A 27,311-nucleotide genomic window follows, 5' to 3' on the forward strand; every position below is an offset into this window, starting at 1 on the left:
AGAAACAGAGGCAAGAAGTCTAGACAGCTTTTTAATTGGAGTTGACTGTGAAAGAGTCGAGAGATAAAGGACAGCATCTTTAGGGGAAAATACGGCAAAGTAAAGAATTTTTAAGAATATGGGAGATGTAGGCATGTTTGTAGACAGCCAATAGATAAGGAAATGTTGAAGATTTTTGAGATTGGAACAAGAGCAGAAGTAGGGATATTACCCATGGTAAGAATGAACACCTCTTCATCAAACACTACAATAAAGCATAAAAGTACACAGAATGATGTAAAGACATTTTGAGATATACAGAAAGAGAGAAGAGGGCACTCATTGTGAGTGTTCTCTATTTCTTAGTCAAATATGAGGTGAGGTCCTCCACAGGGGGTTTCAAGGAAATACGGTACACGAAACCTGAGAAAAGAAGAGGTATGAAATGGATAGTGTAGGAAATATAATAGAAATCTAATTAAGGAAAAATGAAAGAATTACCATGCTACACTGAGGCTTAGGTCCTAGAGGTGAGATGCAAAGTAAATGTGACTTTGGATTAGGTCCGCACTTGCAACAATGACTTTTACTTGGTCCTAATCACTAAGGTAGTAAACAGGAAGTTGGGCTATATAATATTGATGCACAGAGCAAGGTCAAATTAGCAATAGATTGCATGGGAAAAATTCAGGAAATCTTTGACTGTACAGGAAGTAATTGCTTCCTTCTCCTCTAATGAAGTCTGTCTTGAGCCAGTCCCTGCCCTGTGGCTCTTTGCAACATACCTAGTTGATGATTTGGGGGAAAGCTATTATACTATCATACTTCTTTGGATTTTCACAATGCCTTTTTTCTATCCTGCACCCCCTTCCCTGTTTTCTTGCCTTAGAACAATTCCTTGAGGATTTGGATGCTCCTAGAAATGTGACAAGGATTGGCATGTGCACCAAGGCACCTCTAGTCATATAGAGCAGAAGGAAATTATTCAGGTAGCTTTGGGGGATTAGGGTTAAAATTTTTCTATATGTTTGAGGAAGGACATTCTGGATCTACTGATCCAGTATCTATATTGGAAACACCTACTGATACAATATTTATAATTTAATATTCAGCACGAAAAAGTGAAGTGGCTTACCCATAGTCACACAGCTAGTAAATGTCAAAGATAGGTTTTGAATTTAGGCCTTCCTGAATCCAAAGCCAGCTCTCAATCCTTTATGCCATGCTGGTTTTCCTCTCTGTTTGATACAATAAAGCTCATTCGATTTATTCCACCAGAGTATTAGAAAGCATTAAAATTAGGCTAGAAGAAGGCTTACCCTACTGTTGGAATGTGCAGTAGCATCTGGTAATATCTCATTTTGGTTTTCATAGAAAATAATCACTACATTGTTGCTATGAATAATGAATAATGGTTAACTACATAGTCATCCTATTCTAAACATTTATGCACCTGGGATTTTAGTTTGTCATTTGGGCATCTTGAACAATGTGCTATCTTGCCAGAAAGCTTTCAAAAACAACCAAGTTTAAACTCATAATACAGTTCATATGCAGTCTTCTACTGTATTTTAAAGGAGCAAATAAAATATGTATGTCATGTATAATTGTTTATTTAGAATAAAAACAATTAAAATTAGAACTAGAAAAATAATATTCCTAAATCAACTACATTTTTGAATCATATCCTGTGATTTTATTTAGGGGAACAGGCCAATTCCCACATGCAGCAATGAATTATTTTGCAACAGTGAATTGTAATATCTTACATATTTTAATTTGTAGTTAGAAACTACACATTTTGCTAAATTGAGGAGTTGAATCAGACATAAAGCCCTTTTCAGTAAGTGGAAACATATTTGTATTGGGTTTTGTCTTTATGAGCTGGAATTATTGCAAAAAATTAACCTTTGAGGTGGAAATTCCTATGGCCTAAGGGTGAATATTTTTGGAAAATTTGATAAAATTCCATTTGGCCACTTTAAAGTTTCTCAAGTGTGTGGGGGAGGTAAATGGGCTGAAGAATACTTGGAAATAATTATTTCATCAGTTAAGAAAAGTCCTAGATTTGTTCAGATAAGTCAAATGACTTTCTTTGGTTAACTCAGGCTTGGCCTAGGCTTACTAAAAAATAAATATGCCCTAGGTTCATTTGTTGCTTTTAAATTTAATTTCTTCCTAAATGGAAAACAGTGTTCATCATAACACTGACCTTTATTTGTATAGTATTTTGCATTTTGTGAATTCTAGCTTGTGATTAATTGGATCATCTGTGTGAAATACTTAGTGATGTTTATCCATTACAGAAGAACTTGAAGCATAGAGAGACAAAGTGCTAAATTGTTCCTTTTAAGGCATTGTTTATCAAACTAGGGCTATGTTTCCAGAGGGACTTACAGGGAATTTTCAGTAGCCATCCCTCTACAACCACGTTCTCTCACCGCATAGTTTTTTTTTTTTACTTTAGTACGTAAACTATCTTCTGTTCTCTGTAAATTATCTCTGAAGACAGCCCTCCTCATCTTTGTCCAAAAGTTTCTCCTTCCATGATCAGGGCTTTAGGTCTTTTTAAAATAAATATGAATGAAGGGGGAATTGATGACTTGGTTAGGGTATAGTAGGAAGCCTTCTTCTGGGGTATATATGGGGGGAGTTAAGGATGTGTCAGAGATATTGAGCTTGAAAACTTTGAAAGTCATCCCTTTACATGCATATACATCATTCTTTGGATTAGCATTTTGTGTCACTCAAAGGATTATTATGGTTTGAATGATGATTAATCTTTTTAAGTAAAGTTGAAGCTTTCTTCTCATGAACTCTGCCTCTCACCCTTTCTATGAGCTTGACCCAAATATACAATAGAATCTATTTGATATATATCCAAGTAGACACATGTACCTAAGTCACAGTACTTGCATATGAATCTTTGGTATCTCTATTTTTTTACTTTAAAAATATTTACTGTAACATGTTTTCATTTCACTTTTATTTGCACTCTAATGTCATATTTACTCCTGTGCCATAAGCTTTGGTTTCTTCTGGGATGTCTTTTTCTTTTGAGCAACCTCTTCTTCTGGTTTAGGAACAATTTGTTACTTTACATAAATTATCATCTCAATATGGCAAGGAGAACTCATGTGTGGGTTGATTCGACCATGAGCCCTGTAAGTACACGGTCGCATTTTGGAAGCCTGGTTAACCTGGATATGCTCAATGACAAGAGAATCCACGTCCAAACCTTCAGCTCTGTGTTACTCTCTGCATTTTCAAACACATGCAGCAAGAATTCAGCATGCTTTTGGGCCAACGACCCTGTGTCCAGCCCCACTGCTCAGCCTGGGCACACCTGCCAACTCCACCATTAGATGGCCGTAAGGGAACACATTATTTCTTTAATGTGACATCTTTCAGATACTTGGTAGCTTTTCAGATATGCATGCCCTTGATAGCTTGGGCTGGTTTTACAGGTATTCTTGAAGTGGACCCAGAAATTTGAACCCCTTAACTTGCATGATTTTGTGGGGTTATCTGGATCAAGGGGGTACCTCACCATTTTAAATGATTACCTAGGACGGCTCAAGGGAAGAGCAGTATCTCTATTTCTAAGAGTCCTCTAATTCTCTTAGCTGGAAATAACCTCTCCCTCCTCAGATCTCTTATATTTTTCTATTATGCATCTAACCCAGGGACGGGGAACCTGCAGCCTCAAGGCTACATGTGGCTCTCTAGGTCCTCAAGTGTGGCCCTTTGCCTGAATCAAACTTCACAGGACAAATCCCCTTAATAAAAGGATTTGTTCTGTAAAATTTGGACCCAGTCAAAAGGCCCCACCCAAGAACCTAAAAGGCCACATGTAGCCTCAAGGTCACAGATTCCCCATTCCTGATCTAACCTGTTTCAATTTGGATTCTGATTTTATGTGTGTTTGTCTTACCTTTCTAGCTAGCGCATGGATTGCCTTAATCATCTTTCTATCCACACCCACCTCACTGCCCACCTGCCCCCATCACACACACACTGAGCACATGTTCTTGTATAAGTGAATATTTAAATGAGGTTTTGCTTCTAATATAACCATAAATGGAAAGGATGTAAAGGAATGTTTTTATGAAAGGCAGAATAGAAGAAAAGGAGGACAGTACAGTAATTATGACTGATAAGTTACTTTTGTTGTTGTTTTTGTGGATACAATTCAATAGCAATTCATTTTAAGACCTAGTCCATGCAAGCATATGTCATAAATATTCAATTATAATTCTTTTTCCAGAAGGATGAAGATCAATAGAATTAAGTTGATATGTTATGAAAAAAATAAATAAAATATTTTTTAATATCCTAGCACATGGAAAGAAAAGTGTATTTGTCTGATAAGCTCATGCTCCTCATTCTTGGAATTCTCAGAATCATATGTATAACCATTTTTTAGTTTTGTATTAATGACTCCTTTACAACAAAGCTGTTGCTGCCTGTTGAGGAACTGTGGTTAAAAAGAGAAAAAAGAGAGAGTGTGAAAACCTATCACGTGCTTTCCACCATTCTAAGCAGCAAACAAACCTAGGACCTCAACAGAACTATTTTGATTTGGGTCCTCACTGAGAGAGGCTAACACTGTGTATTATTTACTTTGTGACAATTTTCCTCAATCTCCCGTGCAACCCTGATGCTCAAACTTGGCCCTCAAAAGAAAAAATAAATAAATGAACATATATGTGGGTATGTGTGTATGCATAGATATGTGTGTGTAAATAATTAAGGTATTAATAAATTATTTTAAAATTATTTAAATAATTTAATTAATTAAATTATGATTCAAAAATTATATCTATAGAGCTAGAAAAGATCTTAGAGGCCATGTAGTCCATCCCCCTCATTTTATAAATGATAAAATCAAGCCTCAGAGTTTAATGACTTGCCTAAGATCACACTGTAATTATTAATTATTAATTAATTATTATCAGACTTTAATTATTAGGGGCATGATTTGAATACCAGTTCTCTGAGTCCATATCAAGGACTGTCCATAGAATTTTGAGAACCATTTACATAACAGTCTTTTTGTGGTATATGAATAATTATTATATTTTGAGAATAGCATCCAGCAGTGGCATTGTGATGCCAAGAGGCCATTTCTTTCCACAATAATAATAGCCAATATTTATATCTGCTTATTATGTGCCAGGCATTGTGCTAAGTGCTTTACAATTATTATCTCATTTGATCCTCACAATAACCCTGAGAGGCAGGTGCTATTATTATTCCATGTTACAGATGAGGAAACTAAGACAAACAAAGATTAAATGACTTGCCCAGGATCACACAACTGGTAAGTGCCTAAAGCTGGATTTGAGAGTTCTTGACTCCAGACCCAACACTCTATCCATTGAGGTGCTTACTCATTTTTTACCCCAGCCAACCTCTGGCCTTATAATGATGGTTGCCATTTTTGGTTTCTAGATTCTATCATCTCTCCTTTTTCAGTGTAGATCCCTCAATAAGTAAAAGAGAAGGATACAGGCCTACTGAAAACAGTACATATCTTTTCTTTGGGGTGATTTCAATTCAGTTCAACATTTATTAGGTACCCAGTAGGTCTAAAGCACAATGGTGATAGCTAGTTTAAGTATTATATTATGAAACATCCCAGGGAAAAATACAGAAAGAAAAAAATAAGAAAAGAGGAAAAAAAGAACTATGAAATTTTTAAAGAGTCTAAATCACTAGACTTGGATACCTAAATCCTGGGTTACTTAAGGAACTTGGAGAATGTGTTTACTAAGCTCTTATCAATCATCTTTGGAAAATTTATGAGGAATGAAAGAAGTGCCTCCTGGAGGTCTGGAGGATTCACAAATAGTATTGTGAATTTAAAAAGAGCAATACATTTGGTTTCTTAAATGGTAGACCAATGATTTTAACACTGATTCCTGGCAGAAACCTAGAATACATTTTTAAAAGGAGGGTGTGTAAACACCTAGAAAGTGAAGTGATGGTCAATAAAGACCAACATGAATTTATCCAAGAAAAATTCATGACATTTTCTTTTGTAGGTTAGGGAATGGCCATATGTAGTAACTTTGGATTTCAACAAGATTGATACATATGTGTGTGTGTGTGTGTGGTGTGTGTGTGTATTATATAGTACATATACATATGTACTATATGATATATATATATATATATATATATATATGTACTATATGATACTGTCATGATATTCTTGCAGGCAAGATGGAAAGATACGGGCTAGACCATGTTTGAGTTTGGTGAAGTCTGAACTAATTGAATAACCAAACCCAAAGAACTGATCATTAATATTAAATTGGAGTTTATATTAGGCTTCAATAGGGCTCTATTCTTGGCCTTTTGCTTTGCAGCATTTTTATCAAGGACTTAAATGAGGTAATTCTTATCAATGTGTGCATAATAAGAAAATGGCAATTGTGAGAAGCTACTGCTATATAATAGAATTGCAGTGAAAAAAAGTTGATAGGCTAGAATAGCAGTTCTCAAAGTAAGGCCCAGAGACCTCTAGGGTTCCTGAGATCCTTTTGGAGGTCTGTGAAATCAAAACTATGTTTCTTATAATATTAAGATGCTTTAATTTCTAATATGGTAAATATTGGTAAATATAACCAGTGTTATATGGGAGCCAACTCAAATTGGCTGGGAAGAACCTGTTGTTAAATATTCAGTGTGAACATTTAAATCCAGAAATCAGCAAATGCTACAAATCAGGCCTTGATTTATTGTTTTCTTGATAGTCTAAACTATAAGTTCCCAAAATGGGCAAGCCCTCCCCCTAGGAGGTGCTGGAAGGATCAGGGGAGGAGGGAGAGGTAGTAGTAGCCTCAGGTGCAATTGGGGGTGGAGGGAGGACATTGAATAAAAATAAGGGGAAGGTGAAAGCAAAAGGAAAGAAGAGAAGAAAATTTTGGAAAACTATTTGTATATGTTTCATCTGTTGTGTAACAGTTAAAGTCATAGTAATTATACTATTTTCCAAATAAACACACAAAAGGCAAGTTATAACCAATCAGTGGTCAAGTCCCCTGACAGGTCTTAACAAGCAAGTGTTGGCAGGTGAGCATGACTTGTTTACAATACAATACCATGTGACTACATGATGTAATATTGTGTCATCAAAATTTCAATACAGGAAAAAACCACAAATTTACAATTAATTATTAAATTTCAGATGTCATTTTTTAAACTATATTTTAAATTTTTTGAAATGGTGCAAATTTCAAAAAAAAAAACATTAAAGGGTTAAAGAAAATAAATTCCGGGGGCAGGGAGAGGTGCTGAATACTTTTTTGAAAGGGGGCAGTAGTAGGCCAAATAAGTTTGGGAACCTCTGGTCTAAACTTAAGTGATAGAGAAAACGTTAATAATGCAGATTAAGTTTAAAAGTGTATTGTATGTATAGTTTTGGTTTTTGTTTTTTTTTTTTTTCAGAGGGACTATTGTTAAACATTTACCAGCACATTCCTGGTTTGTTGTTCATTCATTTCAGTCATGTCCAACTCTTCATGACACCATTTGGAGTTTTCTTGGCAAAGATACTAGAGTAGTTTACCATTTTCTTCTCTAGCTCATTTTACAGATGAGGAAACTGAGGCAAACAGGGTTAAATGACTTGCCCAGGGTCACACAGCTAGTAAGTGTCAAGGCTAGATTTGAACTCAGAAAGATGAGTCTTCCTGATTTCAGGCCCAGCACTCTATCCACTGCACTATCATTTTCCTGGATGTAACCTGAATAAACAAAAGTTCTTTGAAGAAGAGTCCTTAATAATTTTTTTAAGAGTGTAAAGTAGTTCTGAGACCAAAAAATTTGAGACCTTCTGGGCTAGGGCAGTAAGCCAAATCTTTCCCTTTCTCTCCCCCACCCCTGTCCCTACCTGTGCTTTAAGAAACTCTCCCTAATGAAGCCTTGTCAGTACCCACTCTCATACACTATGAGGTTAAATGTCAGAAATGAGACTCAAACCCAGATCTTCTTGATTCCAAGACTATCTTTCTACCCACTGTGTCTCTCAAATAAGACATTGGATTTTATAAGATAAAATTTGGTAGAGATAAATGCAAGGCCCTACACTTTGGTTGAAAAGATCAACTACCCAATCCCAAGTTCTTGGTGGGTTGGTAGAGGGTTAGGAGAGGGACAAAGAGGAAGTGGCAGAAGTGGAGTGGAGATTGCTGACTTCTTCATGTGAAAAAAGACCTTGGGGTTGAAGTTTCAAGTTCAAAATAAGACAATGGCATGACATGGAGCTAATGTGATTTATAGCTGCACTGATAGACCCAGGATTAGGGAGATAATCATTGTACTATACTCTGCACTGGAGAGAGAAATCACATGTAGAACATGTATCTATTTCTAGTCACCACACTTTGTTCAGTTGTTTCAGTCAGGTCTGACTCTTTGTGACCCGTTTGGGATTTTCTTGGCAAAGATAAATTTTTACTGGTTTGCCTTTTCCTTCTTCAACTCATTTTACAGATAAGGAGACTGAGGCAAACAGGGTTAAGTGACTTGTCCAGGGTCACACAGCTAGTAAATATCTGACGTTGACTTTATACTCAGGAAGAGGAGTTTTCCTGACTCCAGACCTGACACTCTATCTGCTGTGCCACCTAGCAGCCCACCATGATTTAGAAAAGACAATCAGAATGGTGAGGAGACTCTAAAGGCATTCATTTGTTGAAAGAACTGAGGATATTTATCCTGGAGAATTAAAGGACATAGAAAGGGACATGATAGCTTTCTTCAAGCAGGTTTATAAACTATTTGAGCTGAAAGGGACCTCAGAGATCTTCCAGTCCAAATTACTCATTATTCAGATGAGGAAAGCATGACTCAAGAAAATGAAGTGACTTGCCCAAGGTCACACAGCTAGTTCACAGAAGAACCAAGACTTGAACCTATGTCTCTCGACTCTTAGGTAAGTGAAAATTATAGAGGTAGATGTGAATTACTTGTCACTGAAAGTCTTTAAGCAAATATCAGGCGACTACTTAAGGCTTTTGAAGAGAGGATTGCTGGTCAGATATACCTTGAACTAATTGGGGTTTAGGAGAATCCAATGTTATTTAGGTCATCTCCCTGACTTACCAAAAATATCTCTGTGTGTGTATATGTGTGTGTGTGTGTGTGTGTATACACATGCATATATAATGTCTGAATATATATATACATATATATATATATATATATAAATACACACACACATATATGTTTTTTACAATCATGATTCTCCATGCTATTTTACAGGATAATAAGCTTTGTTTCTAATTAGTTCCATCTATCCTCCCTGATTGACCTCCTACTTCTATTAGACTTTTGCCCTTATAGTTAGCCAGCTCATTTTTTATTTGGAAAAGTATAAGTTTCTAAGCTCTTGTAGAATCTATTTCCTTAGGCCTTAGCACTGAGTATGAGAGCCCCACCTTTAATGCAGACTTCTGAACCTCCATCTATAAGAAACAGTAACCTCCCTCACTCTAGTCCTGGCATCCTAGAAACCTGGTTTTTGCCCTAAGGCCATTTGGGTAAGGAAAACTTTAGCCAATGAGTTTTACTTTTCAGCTTTGGTTTTTGTGTATTGACCTTGACAAGATCTTTGACCTTGGGAGCTACTTCTTATTATTAAACTCATGTTTTCTCTTGGTTGGCGTTTTTGTGTTGGGTTTTTTTTTTTTGAAGCAAATGTACTGACCACCTGACAACTTGGCACAAATGGTTTGTGCTTTTTTTGTGAAGTTGGCTTTTCTACTCTGTTGCCCTAAACTGGCATTAATGTTCCCACTTTTCTGAAGGCCACATAGCCCAATATGCAATCTATCTGGGCCAAAATGATCCCTCTGCCCTGAACTATGTGCTGCTCCAAGCTCAGGATCCCCCTTTATCCTTTATTCCACCTGTTCAAACCTGTGTTTTCCTCCTATCAGAATGTTGACTGTAGCACTTAGTAAGACACTGGTAACAGTCACACCATGTATTTAATATAAACATCTCCCCCCAACCCCAACCAATAAATGGTGACCCTTCTTCTCTTACTACTAGAATCTCCCTCTCCTTTTTTGTTACTGCAGGGATTACTGCATAAAATAAACTAGAATATCATGAACAACTGTTCCCATAAATGATACTTAATTGACTTCGATTAGTACTTGAGGAAGGGATGAATAAAGAAATAAACAGGCCCCTTGTTTGTTTTGGGGGGGGGAAACTTTCCATTTCAATATTTCTATGTGAGTTAAAACTTCTCCAAAATATTCATCCTACTTTGTATGTTACTGACTCTTTCCTGCCTTCTTTATCTCAAAGTGGGTGAATGTAGTGTGATGGGGTTACATAGTGCAGCCGTATGGCACTAGGTAGATAATTCCATTTGCTTTTATTTGGGGGACAGGATTTGCCACCACTAACATATTTTTCATATTATCCCCGTTTCTATAGGAGGATAGCAATATAGAAAGCAAGATAATCCCTTTCTATTTAGGAGCTACTCTTGTGTTCCATGTTAGACATTAGTGGAATCACAAAAAAAGAGTAGATGGTATGTTCCCTGGCCCCAAAGAGCTTATTGTCTAGTTCACATAATACTCTGATTATGGTTTTATTCTCTTTCCTGTAACTGCATGTTTACAGTTAAAAGCTACTACATTATAAGAGATGAGTGAAATATAACTGTGACAGATACCAAACTACAGTTGTCATCTAAATCTTGTACAAAGGCATTCCATCTGTGTTTTAAATTTCAGAGCAATAAAATATGCCCTGGTGTTATGTCTGCTTTTCCAAATCAGTTTGTACCATTAGAAGTAGAAATATGGCTAAGGCAACTTCTTACCACTTATCAGTGATAGCGTAGAGGATTTTTCCCTTCCAAAGGGAAATGGACTTATTTATTTCTACAATCCTTCTTCTCTTTCAGATTCTGTGGCTTTACAATTATTTTTTAATTAAGGATAAATGAAAAGAGTGAAAATGATGGATATCTTTTAAACCATACAGGGATAGATATTCCATGGCCATTTAAGTGATTTCCTGCCTCTATAAGAGAGTGGATCCTTCTAGATCATTGCATATATATGGCATGGTTATGCTTCTTTATAAATTTCATGGATAAGGGAATTTGACAAAGCCCTTTCAAACCCACTGCCATATCAGTCCTTGAGCATACCAAAATAAATTATCTCCAAAGAAAGGAAACGATGTTATCTAGACATGGCACCCATACTAGAACAGTATCTAAACAAAAACCACAATATAAGCACCAGCAGATCTTAACTTTATATTTTAATAGCAATAACCAAAACCTTTACTAAAGTGTATGCCAAGAAACACTGAGTTCCTGAAAAGATTTCAACACAGGTGGTAATTGTAAAAATATGTTTGCCTGCAAAATGTCAAATGTAGCAAACAAAACTATTCTCCCATAATAAAAAATGAATTTTGTTGTCAAATATGATTTTACAGTTATTTTGGCCATCTTGTGTGGCCAGTGAACAATTTTAAGGACAGAGTGTCTATATTATTGTGTAATTGAAGAATCTATGAATTTTGTTTTACTACTTGGATCAGGTCTAAGGTATACTCAGTGTCCATCATTCTTACAAGGATTTGATCCAGAATGGAGATGAATATGAGCTCTTTAGGAAAAAGTCTCCTGAGATTAAATTCAATTTAAAAAATAAAAACAAAGAGGATAGTGATTATCACATTTTATGTGAGTTATTGATATCTTTTGGTTTTTTATATCATCCTCATTTATGGATATATCACCTCCTCCTTCTCTTGCCCGGTTAACTATGTACTCCTTGAATCTATAAAACAGAAAAATGAAAGGAGGGGGAGTAAGCAGTTGAGTGAAACTAATACATTGGTCCTGTCCCACACCCACAGTTTCCCACCTGTGCAAAGAAGAGATGGAGGTTCTCATGTTGTCTTTGGAGACAAGCTTGGTAATTGTAATTATACAGCATTCCATTTCATTTATTCTGTTCCTTCCATTTCCATTGTTGTGCTCATCATGTGTATCATTTTCCTGTTCTGCTTAAATCACTCTCAGTTCCTGTAAGTTTCCTAATGGGATTATTTTTATAGCAATGTGTCTATTATGGTCATAAATTCAGTTCTGTGTAGTAAAAACCTCCTTTGTTTTTCCAGAAGTTCTCATATGAAGAAAATATCAGTCTTAATCCAAGGCTAAATCATTCCAACATATATTTACAAGGAATCAGTCCTCAATTGCATTTTAAGAACCTACTGTGAATAAAGCACTTGTTAGGCATTAGGGAAACAAAGACATAATGGAAAAAGAAAACAGTTCCTGCCCTCATGTTGCATGCATCCTAATAGAAGGAAGACTTGGCTTGTTTATTTTAATCATTGAAGGAAGTTAGCCATCTGCATCAAAACACTAAGATCTTATAGTTGGTTTTGGTGCCATATTATTCATTTAAATCCTTAGCTAGAGAACTGTGATTATCATCTTCCTTTTTTCCGAAGGTATTAGTGTTAAGAGGTTTTTTTCATTTTTAATAGAGTCTATATCATTTGAAATTTAGAAAGAACATTAGTCATCATTTAATTTAGATTCCTGCTCAATGCAGCAAATAATTTCAGCATTTTTCCAACATCTCAGAGAGACAGTCATTAGGCCTCTGATCAAACACTTTCAGTGTCAGGAACCTCACTACTTCTCAAGGTAGCCCATTCCATTGTTATCTCCAACTGGTCAGTGTCTGTCTTAAAGTATAGCAGCACAAACTGTATATATTATTGCAGGTCCTATCTGTGCAGCACAATGTACAATCAAATTATTACTGTTCTTGATATGGAGAATCCATTTCTATCAGTGTAGTTTATGAGTTCAATTCAAAGAAAAATTATCAACTTCTTACTAGATGCTACGAGAATGTTTAAAAATGGAAAAAATGGCATATTCTCTGCTCTCAAACAGCTTACAATCTAATAGGGATGATATAACATGTACAAAAGGATATTTTGTGACATTTCCATCAGAGGGAAAGAGGGGCCCCAGGTACAAGTGACACTGAGGAGGTGTGAGTTTCAGAGTTGATGTGATCTTATGGGAAAATAAGTTTCTGCAGACCATTTAGGAGAGCAGCCACGTAAGAAAGAATGAGGTATATTAAAACAGATAACATGAAAATATTTGTTCCATTCATTTATCCTGGTCTTTGAATTAAAATTTGTTGCCTGGACCAACAAAGTGTTTTATAAAATTTGGCCACAGTGATCTAGAGTGGGAACCATTTTTTGAAGAGTTGAGGTACTTGTACAGAAACTTAAGGGTTTTGCCTGTGTCTCCTGAGCTTTAAGTTTGGCTCAGTCCAGTCGTTTTTTTCAGTCATGTATGACTCTTTATGACCCCATTTGGGATTTTCTTGGCAAAGATACTGCAGCAGTTTGCCATTTCCTTCTCCAGGTCATTTTCCAGATGTGGAAACTGAGGCAAACAAGGTTAAGCAACTTGCCCAGGATCACATAGCTAATAAGTGTCTAAGGCTGGATTTGAACTCAAAGAGATTAGTCTTCCTGACTCCAGACTCATGGCTTTATCTACTATGCCACCTAGAGCTTTATTAAATTTCAATTTCTGTCTATAATCATTTGAGGTGATAATATGTGTTTCTTGACCAAATGGCCCAGACCTTCACTGCTAAGACTTGGAAACTCAGCTACAACTCAGAAAATTTTAGCAGAAGTCATAAATGTTAGAATAAAATGCTTCTAATTCCCTGTATTTAAGAAAAGGGGGAAAAAACAACTTTGTTTCCATTATCATTGTATTTCAGACTAAGCTGAGTCAACTTCCAGAGACTCTTGTTCATCCTACAAGTCTCCAGCACCTTCTTTTTAGATAATGAAAAACCCAATTATAAAACTCAAGCATGCCGCCCTGACCTCACTCCCCTTGTGCCCCATCCCCCTTTCTATTTTTCAGTTTCAGAATTTCAAATTCGTAGACAGACAGGATGGTGTAAGCTTTCACAAATGTGCCTTGTCAGCTGGTGATGATAATAGTGTCTACTCTTAGCTTACTAGAAGGGATTGTAGAATCCCTGCTGCTATACTAGTACCTAATGTATGTGTCCATTTCAGCATGGTTTAAATTGGTCCTAGGCTGGTAGACTTCAATGATGTGTTAAGGTCTTTCCACCAAATGCAGAAGGAGACACTAGGAAATGCATTTGTCTACTATGGATATGTATTTAGACAAAATTATTAAACATTTAGTGGTTTAAAAGTGGCCTTTCTAATCAGATTGAATGATGAGGGAGCATATCTGCTATTTTGATAAGACTGTGGCCAGCCTAGCCTTTGGTATAGAAGGTAGATAAAAATGATTCCGCCTGTTGGCTGCAGGGATGTCTGGTTTCTTTTTCCTGTATCTGTGCCAAAGTGTATCTCCCTTATTCATCTTGCAAACTGTCCTTAAAGTTAATCATGCTGAACATTTTGTGTATGTTTGCCTGACAATAAATGAGTTTGGGGGTAGGGAGGGAAAGTGCAGAGAAAAAAAACCCACAACTTTATTAGGACAGAAACAAGAAAATGTTCCCTTTGTTTAGATTAACCCTTACTGCAAATGTTACTAAGAATGGAATTTGAGAATCTTTGTTTTGCTCTGTAAGATACCAAAGATAAAGTATCAAACACTCTAGTTAGCTAGTTTGAGTCAACACTATCTTGATGCTGATTTTTATTCTATTCAATTATTCTTTTAAAAAACATTGACCATCTTAAAGGGAAATGTTCTCTGCTTGATAAACTTACTTTCTTATGCTACCAATCCTCCAAATTAGGTAAAGCTATTTCTACTACAAAGTATTTCCTTGGGAGAATAAAGGTACCCCCAAACATATATTGAAAATAGTCTATAGTCTCTTGAGTTATATTTAAAAGTAGGGGAGAGGATGTTTGTGAATGTTTTTTAATTAGGTTTATGGTTAAATCTTAACAATTAAAGACTTTGTGGTTTTTTCCTGATGATCTCTTTTCTAGATGATAGAATATCAGGTCAGCTTCATGATGGATTAACTGTATGGTTTGCTCCCTACCAAGTAGCAGCTCAGCATTACTAGCTGGTCAGAAAGTTTTCTGTTGTATCATAAAAGCCTGCTACGGCTAGGGTGTCATGTTTTCTTAATAAACTTGGATTTCAAGATTTTAAATTCATATCTGTATAGATTTCTATCTTTACGGATGCCATCACTGTAAGTATGTTGGAAGTCTGACCATGATACCTAAATTTACAGATATTCACCTTTATCTGCAAGGCAGACTGACATTACCAACCTTCTAGAAGTAAAGAAAAAAATCTTGAGACAGCTGACACTTGTGTACTTTATTCTATAGGGGAAAGTTGTCTCCTAATTCAATTCAGCAAACATTTATTAAAGGCCTACTATGCACATTATTTTTGTCCTAACTCTTATTTAACATATATTCCAAATCAACTTGGTAATTGCAATGACTTAAGTTTTCCAGATTGGCACAGATTCAAAATGTACACGAGAACAGGATGGGGAAGAAAGGATGGTAGAAGGAAATGGAATAAAAGAATGATATCAGAAGAAGTCACTAAGATCCGCAAGAAGTGAGAACTGATATATAACCTGCAATCAGTGTATGAAAGAGAAAAATGGAAAAGCACATACAAAACAACCAGAACAGACTGGGTTCAGTATTAGTACTGGATGAGCAGACTAATGTTTCAGTAGCTCCTGAAGGAATCAGAGCACAGTACAATACATTAGGGGAAGTTCATAAAGATAAGTCATCAAGGACTGAGTAAGTGATGTTCAGTATCTCTTCTCAAGAAGTCAGAGAAGTAGGGCAGCTAGGTGGTGCAGTGAATAGAGTGCTAGCCCTGGAGTCAGGAGGACCTGAGTTCAAATCCAGCCTCAGACAATTGACACTTACTAGCTGTGTGACCCTGGCGAGTCATTTAACCCTGATTGCTTCACCGAAAAAGCAAAATTTTTAAAAAAAAGTTAGGGAAGTGTATTATATATTTGAGAAAGATTTACATCAAAATGGATAAGATGACGTATTCAAGTACAAAGGGCAAACTTGCATTATTTTCACAAATGTGGAACAACTGATGATGCCAGCTAAATGATACCTTGATTATTTGACAGGTTATCTCTTCCAAAGTTTCAGAAATGGTAGAATATTATTCTGTATCATCACTATATAGCTCCCATATACTCCGTATGGAATCAAAAAGTTTCCCCCTAACTCTAACCTTAATAATTCCTAGTTCCTTTAAAGCCCATTTGGAAAGGCAGCATGACATAGGGCTTCTAGAACATAGTATCTGGAGTTGGGAAGACCTGGTTCAAATCCTGTAAAGTCCTTTACTAGTGATTACAGATCTGATCCTCAGTTTTCTCACCTGTAAAATGAGGATGATAGTGATACCTGTAGTAGTAAAGCTCAAAGAGAATAATGTAGATTTTGTCCTGAAGATATTAGGGAAAAACAACATAAATTAAATATACGCAGTTTTTTTTGCTCACTTCAATTTTCAGGAGAAAATATAAAATAATGGGTGTTGTGTTTAATATATGAACTGTAGTTATTTTTAAAATGACAAATCTCATTTGACTATATGGAATCTGCTTATACTTCACATGATGTAGCTATTTAATTCTGATTAATTCACACATATATTGCTCATTTACTATGCTATAAAATGAAATAATTCTTGCTCTAAAGAAGCTTGTAGTCTATTATTTATGCTGTGGGAGAGATAATCAGGCATAGCTATTTATGTATATATGTATGTATGTATGTATGTATGTTTATATGTATATTTGTGGCAGATGGTGTTGGAGTGGATAGAGTGATCGGCCTGCAGTCAGAAAGACTCCTCTCCCTGAGTTCAAAGCTGATCTCAGACACTCACTAGCTATGTGACCCTGGGAAAGTCACTTAACTCTGTTTGCCTCAATTTCTTCATCTGTAAAATGACCTGCAGAAGGAAATAGTAAACCACTCCACTATTTTGCCAAGAAAATCCAAAATGGGGTCATGAAGAGTCAGACATGGCTGAAACCACTGAATAACAACAACAAATGCACATAGATACATGCACATTTTCTGATAATACATGTGGTTACATGCCATGTATTTTATAATTTGCCTTCCAACCTTTCACATGCTATAATTCTTGGGTTCATATCAAACTAATTGTCTTTCCATGACTACATCCTTGTTGGATGATGACAGCGTGCCAGATCTTAGATGGATAGACAAATGGGCCAACAAGTAAAAACTCACTCAGAATAATGCCTGCAGAGATGATTGAAGTTGAAAATTCTGAAGTTCCCTTTTCACCTTGCTTTCTAAATAACTGAATTATTTTAGTCTTCCTTGTTAGGTCTTATTTCCCTACTCAAAGCCTACACTGAAGTTGAGAAATATCTTGGAGAAGGTTACAGATTTTATAGTGTTTATAACATAAAATTGACCCTCCTAATATCAAATTTCTATCCAGTTTATTATAGTCTTTTACTCTTCTCTAACCTTAGTGACTGGGTTGGACAAAACTAAATGATTCATTACCATCTCATCTTTACATTACTGAAATAGCAATATTTCTTAAACATCTTTGATTCTATCAATATAGTTCCCCCAATTTCTCCTTAATTAAACAAAAGGCTACTTGCTGCATTGGGCAAATATTTGATGATTTAAGGTAAATCTAATCCATCCACTTTTCATTCATTAACAACAGTTTGTGCTGCCAAAATGCCTTCATTTTAAAGATATATTTTTGGTACTTTTTAAAAAGTTTATTGTGTTCTTCCTTCTTTCCAAAAAAAAAAAAACCTTTCTTTGTACTGAGGATAGCAAAATCAGAAATCAAAATTTCACACATATCATTGAGTTAAATTCATAGCCAAAAAATAAAAAAGTCTGCCATCGATTTTTTTAAACACATAGAATCACAGAACTTCAGGGAGTGAAGAGAACTCAGAGCCATTTGGTCCAACCAATATAAGAAAGGAATTCCCATTTATTAATTCTATAAGCTTCAGAAATGAAAGCATTCCATCAGAACTAAGTTGAAAATAATACTTGGCAGCTTAAAAAAATCATATCCTTCATCTCTCATCTGGCAATGACTCCTTTAGCATCAGAACCTTCATTTTTGCTATCATTTCTACAATGACCTTGAACTTTAAGAAAGTCAGATGATGGAATTGGAGGGAAAAATCAAGCAAGAAGAAAACTGACACAAGACTAACATCAGTATCTCTCAGAACACCCATATGAACATGTGATTAATAGATAAAGCAAAGAGACAGTTTATAGGGCAAAACCCAAAAAAGAGAAAATAGCTGGGGAAAACATATTCAAAGTATAATGGAATCTAAAATATTCAAGATGCATTTTTATATATTAACCAACATATGTATGTGTTGCAGATGTCTGGGGAAATTTCAGGTGCCCTGTGTGTTACTGGGAGCCAGAGGAATTTTTACCCAGAAAAGTTTAATTTCTTATTTGAAGGATAGGGGAGCGACTTCTAGTTTACTCCTGATCCCTAATTCTTGTGGGGAGAGCTCTAAATCTTTTAGCAGCCCTGTAAAGACCAAGTTTCCTTCAAAGAGGGGAGACTTTATTTTTTTATTTTATATTTTTCCTAACAGTCTGGCTTTCATCAGGCTTTTGCAGGACAGGGGGGTAACACTTAGGCACATTGCAAAATGATGGCTGATTATAAAAACTGTGTAACCATGAATTTGAAAGTGGGTGCAATTCCCAGGTCCACCAGCTAGAGTCAACCTGTATTCTTGTAGGAAAATGGTAATTTCCAGGTTGTTTTTGAACTGTTATATGTGACCTTTCCCAGAAAAGCAACTCCATTGATTTGATTGGGACATTCAATTTTTTTTTGTTATTGTTCAATCATTTTTGAGTCATGTCCGACTCTTTGTAACACCATTTGGGGTTTTATTGGCAAAGATACTGGAGTGGTTTGCCTTTTCTTCTCCAGCTCATTTTACAGATGAGGAAACTGAGGCAAACAAGATTAAGTGACTTGCCCAGGGTCACACAGCTAGTAAGTGTCTGAGGACAGATTTGAACTCAGGAAGAACAGTCTTCCTGACTCTGGGTGAAACACTCCTCTATTCACTTTGCCAGCTAGCTGTCCATCAAATGTTTAACTGGGAGAAAATATAAAGGCAGGACACTCCCCCTCAACTCAGTTGATATACTTATAGAATGTAGTCATAGCTAATATGGTTATAATATGTTAACAAGGTGTTAACCATCCTAGTATCCCCCTCATAAAGTATGAACATTTTTCTGAATCAACAGGGGAAAATGTCATTGGATTAACAAAACAAGGGATGTAAAGTAACTTTCAGAGCTTTAAATTATTAATCCCTAAAAACAAAGATCGAGTCAGTTAAAGAAAAATAAATGCAGAACCCGCCTTTTAGAGGATTTTTTTCTGTTCTCCCAACATTCTAACACACATGAGCCACGGTTTCCAGCAGCAAAGCTACTTTCCCAGAAAGAGACCGCTGCATCCAGCAGGTAGAGAGTCAATGTTAGAGCACTTGGGACATAGTCTCAGGGAGCACAGACATACTCTATACAGAGAGGCAGTCACTCAAGTCCAAAAGTAGCTTAAAGGACTTTGATATCTTGTAACAACAAAAGTCAGCTGTCCACTAACAAGAAGGCAAGCCTCAGCATTTAGTACCTGAGTTGTAGAGAGGAGCAGACTTTGGAAACCCATCTGAGTACACACAGCCCAAACATTGCGTCCAAGAGAGAGCTTTGCTGAGAACCCTTTAGTAGGGAGCACTGTATGGAAGGTTCAGGAAGAAGGCCTGCTCCTCCACCTTTGGTGTCCACTTGTAACCCAACTTTCACCTATGAATCCAAGAAGCTGTAGCATGCACAGCAACCCCACCCCCAGTAAATCATCTCAGCAGACAGGCCAAACCAGGTTGAGGGTAACCATTAGACTTCAAATCCATCCGTGAGTTAGGGGAGTGTCTACCCCAAGCAGGTGAAGACTTCCCCCAGATGAATGGCAGATGAGAACAGTTTGTTCCAATGGCTATGAAGGTAGCTGAAGTAGACGCTGTGGAGTGCTTAAAACTTGGTCAGACACTGAAGACTCCAAGGCCTCTAAGGGACACTGCATCCCAGGCCATTACCAGTCATCTTGACTTCTGTCTTGCCACTAGACTTTGATAACTCTGGAAGAGAGAGTGAGGCTGACGACTTTGTGCAACTCTGCCTCACTTAAATCCAATTCATGTGCAAGTCAAGATATCAACCTGTAATGTCAATGGTCCTCTTAAAAAATTAAGAATACACAGCAACAACAGAGAAAAAATTTCAAGGCTCAGCAATACTGAAGTAGTGAATAACCTTCCTTGGTTCTTAAGTTTGTGCCTACTCTCCCCCACAGTATCATGAGGGGAATATTTTTAGCTCATGTCCTTACTGTACCATCTTAGTGAATGAATACCTTTGCTCTGAATTAGTTGTGTCTACTCTCTGGTTGTTAAGGGGACACATACTGATAAGGACTAATGAGCTATTGTTTTTGAAGTGAATATCCACAGGGTATTTTGAACTTCAAGGTAGCACCTACCCTCTGAGAAATCAACCCATCTGTATGAACATAAATTGAGAGAGTAACCAATAGGTAGTGTCACCATTGCATGTCATTTTAATTATTTAGAGGTTAATCCTTGCTCAAACAGATCACTGCTATGATTATGTCTAGATAGTTAATTTTGGGTAAGACTCTCACATAAGTAATGAGTATTTCTTATCTATTAAAATATAATCAATTTAATTTTTGTAATGTTATTTAATGTTCACTACATCTAGTGTCTTCTCATTGTTTTCTCAAAGAAAGTATTCCTAAAGTATGGGTATGATGCTTCTATGTAATCGATAAGTCTTTGGTCATTCTCATTCCTTGTTCTGGAGCCATGTTTTATAATACATTTCTTGCCATTCCTGTCTATACCCATTTTTCCATTGAAGACACCAATTATCAAAATATATATTGAAATAATTTGAATGATCTTATCAAGTTCTTTGTGCAGTTTCTCTATTCATTCTCTGAAACGAATGTTGGGAAATAAGCTATTATTATTTTCTTTTTTTTAATCAATCAATCAGTATTTAGTAAGTTGCTACTGTGTGCCAAGCACTATGTTAAGTGCTAGAGAAACAACTACAAAATAAGTCCTATCTTTGAGATGCTTACATTCTTTTTAAAATACATTTATTTATTTATTTTTAGGTTCCAATGTTCATTTCCAAAAGAGTTTGAGTTCTAAATTTTCTCTGCCTCCCTAAGATGGCATGCAATCTGATCTAGGCTATACATATATATTCATATTAAACATATTTTCACATTAGTCATGTTGTAAAGAAGAATTAGAACCAATGGGAGAAATTACAAGAAAGAATAACAACAACAACAACAACAAAAACAGAGCAAATAGTATGCTTCCATCTGCATTCAGACTCCATAGTTCTTTCTCAGGATGTGGACAGCATTTCCCATCATGAGTCTTTTGGAGTTGTCTTAGATCCTTGCATTACTGAGAAGAGGTAAGCCTATCAAAGTTAGTCATCGCACAATGTTGTTACTGTGTACGATGTTCTCCTGGTTCTACTCACTTCACTCAGCATCAGTTCATGTATGTCTTTCCAGGTTTTTGTGAAGTCCACCTGCTCATCATCTCTTATGGAACAGTAGTATTCCATCAGCTGTAATTATTTTTAAAGTGATCTTTTTGCACATATTTCAGTGAGTTCTGCAATATGTTTCTTGCTGATTCAGAGAAAATCACAAAGCCAATTCTATGAATATCTTTCTTTGCCTCTCCAAGAACAACCTGTGAATCATCCTTTCATTTAAATTCAACTTTCTTCTGATTTCATTTATAGTAAGAATGCCAAGATAATTCTATTCAATTGCTCTAGTAGTATATGTTAGGCCAGTAGAAAAAAATATAACTAAATTAAAAGTTTACCGAAGATCAAAAACTGTATGATATTCACTATACTATATTTTTCTCACTTTTATTACTCTAGCTTTGTAAAAATGTTGATCTTTACTCTAAGAAGGCAGCCTGACTGTATATAGAAAGCTGACTTGGGAGTGACTTGACTATACATGATGTTATTTCATATCCATTAAAACATATGTATATGGAGAGAGAGAGAGAGAGAGAGAGAGAGAGAGAGAGAGAGACAGAGAGAGAGAGAGAGAGAGAGAGACAGAGAGAGAGAGAGAGAGAGAGAGAGAGAGAGAGAGAGAGAGAGAGACAGAGAGAGAGAGAGAGAGAGAGACAGAGAGAGAGAGAGAGAGAGAGAGACAGAGAGAGAGAGAGAGAGACAGAGAGAGAGAGAGAGAGAGAGAGAGAGAGAGAGAGAGGAGAGAGAGAGAGAGAGAGAGAGAGAGGGGAGAGAGAGAGAGAAGAGAGAGAGAGAGAGAGAGAGAGAGAGAGAGAGAGAGGAGAGAGACAGAGAGAGAGAGACAGAGAGAGAGAGAGAGAGAGAGAGAGACAGAGAGAGAGAGGAGAGAGAGAGAGACAGAGAGAGAGAGAGAGAGAGAGAGAGAGAGAGAGAGGAGAGAGAGAGAGGGAGAGAGAGAGAGAGAGAGAAGAGAGAGAGAGGAGAGAGAGAGAGAGAGAGAGAGAGAGAGAGAGAGAGAGAGAGAGAGAGAGAAGAGAGAGAGAGAGAGAGAGAGAGAGAGAGAGAGAGAGAGAGAGAGAGAGAGAGAGAAGAGAGAGAGAGGTGTTATGAGAAAGACAGACTGACTGACTACTGACTGACTGATCGACTGAGTGACAGTAGGAAGGAAAGGGCAATACAAAATCTTTGGCCAGTAAGAGGTGTCTTATAGACTGATGTCATTCTTCTATGAGGGCTGTTTAGAGTTTAGACACTTCCATCTCCCCCTTGGTGCCAGAAAGCAAGCCTCTTCTCAACAGTGCCTCCTCTCGGTCCTCTGCTGAGGAGTTGAAGTTGCACAGTGATCATTGTTGAACTGAACCAACAAGCACTATGCTGAACATCGAGGCTACAGATAAGGAAAAAAAACAGTCCCTGACCCGTGACGAGCTTACAGTCCAATGGGGGAAGACAATACACAGAAGGGAAGGCGAGAAGGAGGAGGGCTGTTAGCAAGTAAGTACCCAGCTCAGGGACATGATGTTAATGGAGTTAAAAGAAAGCGTAGCAGCTGGTGGGAAATGAAGAGTTGGCTGGAGTTTCTAAATCCTCTAAAACAGAGAGGTTTGGGGAGTTTTTTTGCTCTCTCCTCCAAATCTCCAATCACAGGGGAGAAGCGAGTGATAGGTACTGAGGAAGTACCTTGAGTGCCAAAGCTGAAGCAAATCTCCACGATGAAGAGGGTCCCGGCTTATCCCAAGCCTGAAGTGAGAGAAGAAACCAAGCAGAACACCTGGTGGCCAACCAGTTTTACCTCACACTTAGGAATAGTGTACAATGTACCTTCCATTTGCCAGTGCCTGCTCTTCTGCCACAGCTTCTGGGATCGCCTTTGCCTGCTGTTGCTGGGGTCCCCATTTCTACCCACCCTCTGCTATCTGCTCTTGCTTGGGACAATATCTCTGGCTACTGCCTGCTGCTGTTCCACGTCCCTGAAGCCCACACTCTGCCTGCTGACACTGGAGCCTGCATCTTGTACTGGCTGCCCCCCACCCCAGTCAGCTCCTAGTACATCTGAGATCTACACATCTGAGTGCTCTGTATATAGCATTTGTCCTCCCATTTTGAGGTAGATTGCACCCCACAGCTATAGTACTGTCTTCTCTCAACGTGATCTCTTGGAATCTCTAGTTCCATTTAGTGCTTAGCTCAGGTGCTACTTTTCAACATTTCCTGATCCTTCTATTGGTTAATGTTCTTGTCTCTTCCCTCTTACCAAAAATAATTAGAAAACAAACAAACAAACAAAAAAGACTTTTCTATTTACTTCATGTATACCTACTTTGTATATGCTTTTCTTTGTACCTTCAATAGAATGTACTCATTTTAAGGGCAGGGACAGTATATGTTTTTGTCTGTGTACTCCCAGGACCCTGTATGGTGTTGGGGTTTTTTCGTTGATAAATACTGTTGAATTGAACAGAAAAATCTGTTCACAAAGTGCAGATATATGATCTTGACTTTACCATTTCAGAAGAGATTAATTTGGTTGACACTGTTTATAGGGTACTTAGCCTCTGGTTCCTTTCCTTCATATCAATCCTGTCTCTGAGGGAGAAGTGGGCTGTCTTTCACAGATGCACAGATGTTTACCTGGGAAGAGAGAGGTGATGGTCTATACCTGCTGAAGAACTAAACCCAAGCATTAATGGAGGCAAACAGTGTCTTTTTTATTTGGTTGGATTTTTATTTGGTTTTTTTCCCCTTTTATAATGTACGCTTTTTGCCTCCTATGTTATTTCTAACTCTGGTTTTGACATTTTTGATCAAGTAGGATGCTGGACAACATTATCTTTATTTTTTTAAGTTATCTTCTTTTTTATTCTTTCTTTCTTTCTTTATTAGGCAATTGAGGTTAAGTGACTTGCCGAGGGTCACACAGCTAGTACGTGTCATGTGTCCGGTCTGAGACTGGATTTAAACTCAGATCCTCCTGACTCCAGGGCCAGTGCTCTGTGCCACCTAGCTGCCACTCAATATTCTCTTTGTTTATAAAATACAGTGGTGTTTCTTTTTCTGTTCTTATGTTATTATAGCTCCTTATTTTACTCTTTACTTCATTTTACTAGCAAAAGCCATGCTGAATTTCTGTTTTTATCTTCCATGGCCCTGCATGTGATATAGCATCTTTGATCCTTTAGCTGCTTTAGTCTTGATACAAATTTCACTTCTTATTATATGTTGCCTTGATGTATTGGAGCCATTTGCTCTGCTGTTAAATCCAATCCAGAGAACCAGACCTGGTTTCACCATACAGATAAGAAATTTGAAGACTTGTTTTTGGAAGGGAACCAATCCAATGAAACACTGGGCAATTAATAATTGGAGGTTTTTGAATACTGGGAATGAGAGTAATAATAGGAGCCAGCTTTAAATAAGTTTTTAAAAAACCATTTGTTCTTTTTTATTCATATAAAATGATACTACTCAAAAAGGATCACAGATTTCAAGAAAATTTGCTTGAGAGCCTTTTCTTTGCTCCTAATACCCCAACTTTTTCTTCCCTATCCATGTTAATCTTCTTGAAAATGTCTGCAACTAATGCTGCCATTTTGATCCTAAACCATCCTTGTCTTGGGTTCTTGGGATCTGGTTTTTCGCCATTCTGCTAAAAGTGTTCTAAGGCTGCCAATAACCTCTTAATCACCTAATACAAACATATTTTTTTCCAACCCACATTTTTCTTGACCTCAATACAGCAAACACCATACATTATGGACAACCATTCCTATTCTTGGCTTATAAGGCACCACAATCTCCTGGGTCTTCTCATGTCATTCTTTCCCTATATAATTTACTCAATCAATCAAATAATCAGTCAACCAACCAACAAGCTTTTATTGAATACTCACCATGTGCCAGGCACTGTGGTTCCTTATCTACACACTGACCTCTTAATATTTTTGTCTGTCTTCTTTCTTTACAGTCTCCCCTTTGGCAATATCATTCATACCTAGGGCTTCAACTGTGACCTAAGCAGTTGACTCCCAAACGTAGCTTTCAATCCCTTACCTCTCTTTGGAGCTCCAGACACCCATTTCCAACTATATTTTCATTTGGATATTCTAAAAGAGCCTAAAAAATCACACTGACAACTGGTTTTATTTTCCCTCTATAAACCTTCTGCCTTTAATCTTTCAATGGCACTCATGTATCTAGATCTCCCATTTTGCAAACCTTTGATTGCTCCTACTCCCCCTCCTAATCAAATTGATAATATTAATCAGGTTGCATGGGGTCCTATTAAAAAGGTTATTTTGAGAGACTTAGCATATTAGCTGTTTCTCTGATTGTTTAGAATGTAAGCATGGGGTCCTATTAAAAAGGTTATTTTGAGAGACTTAGCATATTAGCTGTTTCTCTGATTGTTTAGAATGTAAGCTCCTTATGGATTACTGAGTCTCCTTTTTTATCTTAATACACACAAATTAATTTATCAATGCTTTTCTTTATAAATTTAATCTATTCATCTTTTATTAAAGGGCCTTAGAATTTTTACTTAGAACTGTGAAGTTAGCAGATAGTTTGAATTAGAGTGTTTTTCAAAATATCAAACTTCATATCTTTTTTAAAAAAATATTTCCTTCTCATAGTTTTTGTTCATTCATATTGCCTCCCTTTCTTCCCACCACCACCATATCCAGTTAGTCCAAATTAACAAAGCTTTTTCCATCACAATTTTATGAAAACCTATATATTCTGTGGGATACATCACCTAGGAGTCAAGTTCCTAGACTGACAGCTCTATGACACTATTTCAAAAGGCTGGCTTTACTGGGCTCCTAACTATGCTAATTCACATGGGAATATTACCCAGTTTAAGAGTATAGGCAAACTAGATTATTTTTGAACTCTGGGTTCTGGCAATTCTAATCAATCCAACCCAAGTAAAAGGGGACACTTTGTAAAAGCCTCTTACCATCTTTCTCATCTCTTTGATTCTCTCTCTTTTTTAAAACCTCAAGATGTCTCGCTGCATAGGAATTTCTTTATTAGTTCAGAGTGAAATGAAAAAAAAATTCTTTATCATTACATTCAACTGTTCACAAATAGCCATCATGTATTTAAAGGATGACACAAAAAGGTAGGAAAATAGGATTTTCAGATTATTTAAAAACTTGTAAGATATATTTTTAAATGCCAACAAAATTTGAAAAGGAAGAATGTTTTTAAAGAGTCAAAAGTGAATTTAATAGAGGGATCTACAGGATTTTAACTAAGTGCACCAAAAGTTCTCTCTTAATGTCTCATCCAAATACTTCAACTTAAATTTACTGGTAGCTATTTCAGGGGGAAATGTGGTCTTTGCAATCATTAGCTTGTTATAAAGAAACTTTTTTTTTCTTCTGCAAATGTTTAGAGGGAGGATTAAAGACAATTTATTGCTTGGGTAGAAAGTAATAAAAGTAACAACAATGGAGTGTCTTCTAAATTGTCATCATTTTCTGGAATTACTAACAAGATCAACCCCAGCAGGCTTTTTATGTCCAAAGGAATTGCTTTCATTTGTCATGCTTTAATGTATACTGTATCATTAATCTTCTTGCCACTGATATTGG

The 27,311-nt window shown here is 36.7% G+C and overlaps 1 protein-coding gene across 1 annotated transcript in view; it reads left to right on the forward strand.

The window, feature by feature from the left end:
• Positions 1-27,311, forward strand: part of FMN2 (formin 2) — a 464,655-nt gene that overhangs the window by 431,102 nt on the left and 6,242 nt on the right. The window lies entirely within an intron of this gene.

This window comes from Phascolarctos cinereus, unplaced genomic scaffold (assembly GCF_003287225.1).
Source record: "Phascolarctos cinereus isolate Bilbo 61053 unplaced genomic scaffold, phaCin_HiC Scaffold_5;HRSCAF=322, whole genome shotgun sequence".
Lineage (NCBI taxonomy): Eukaryota > Metazoa > Chordata > Mammalia > Diprotodontia > Phascolarctidae > Phascolarctos > Phascolarctos cinereus.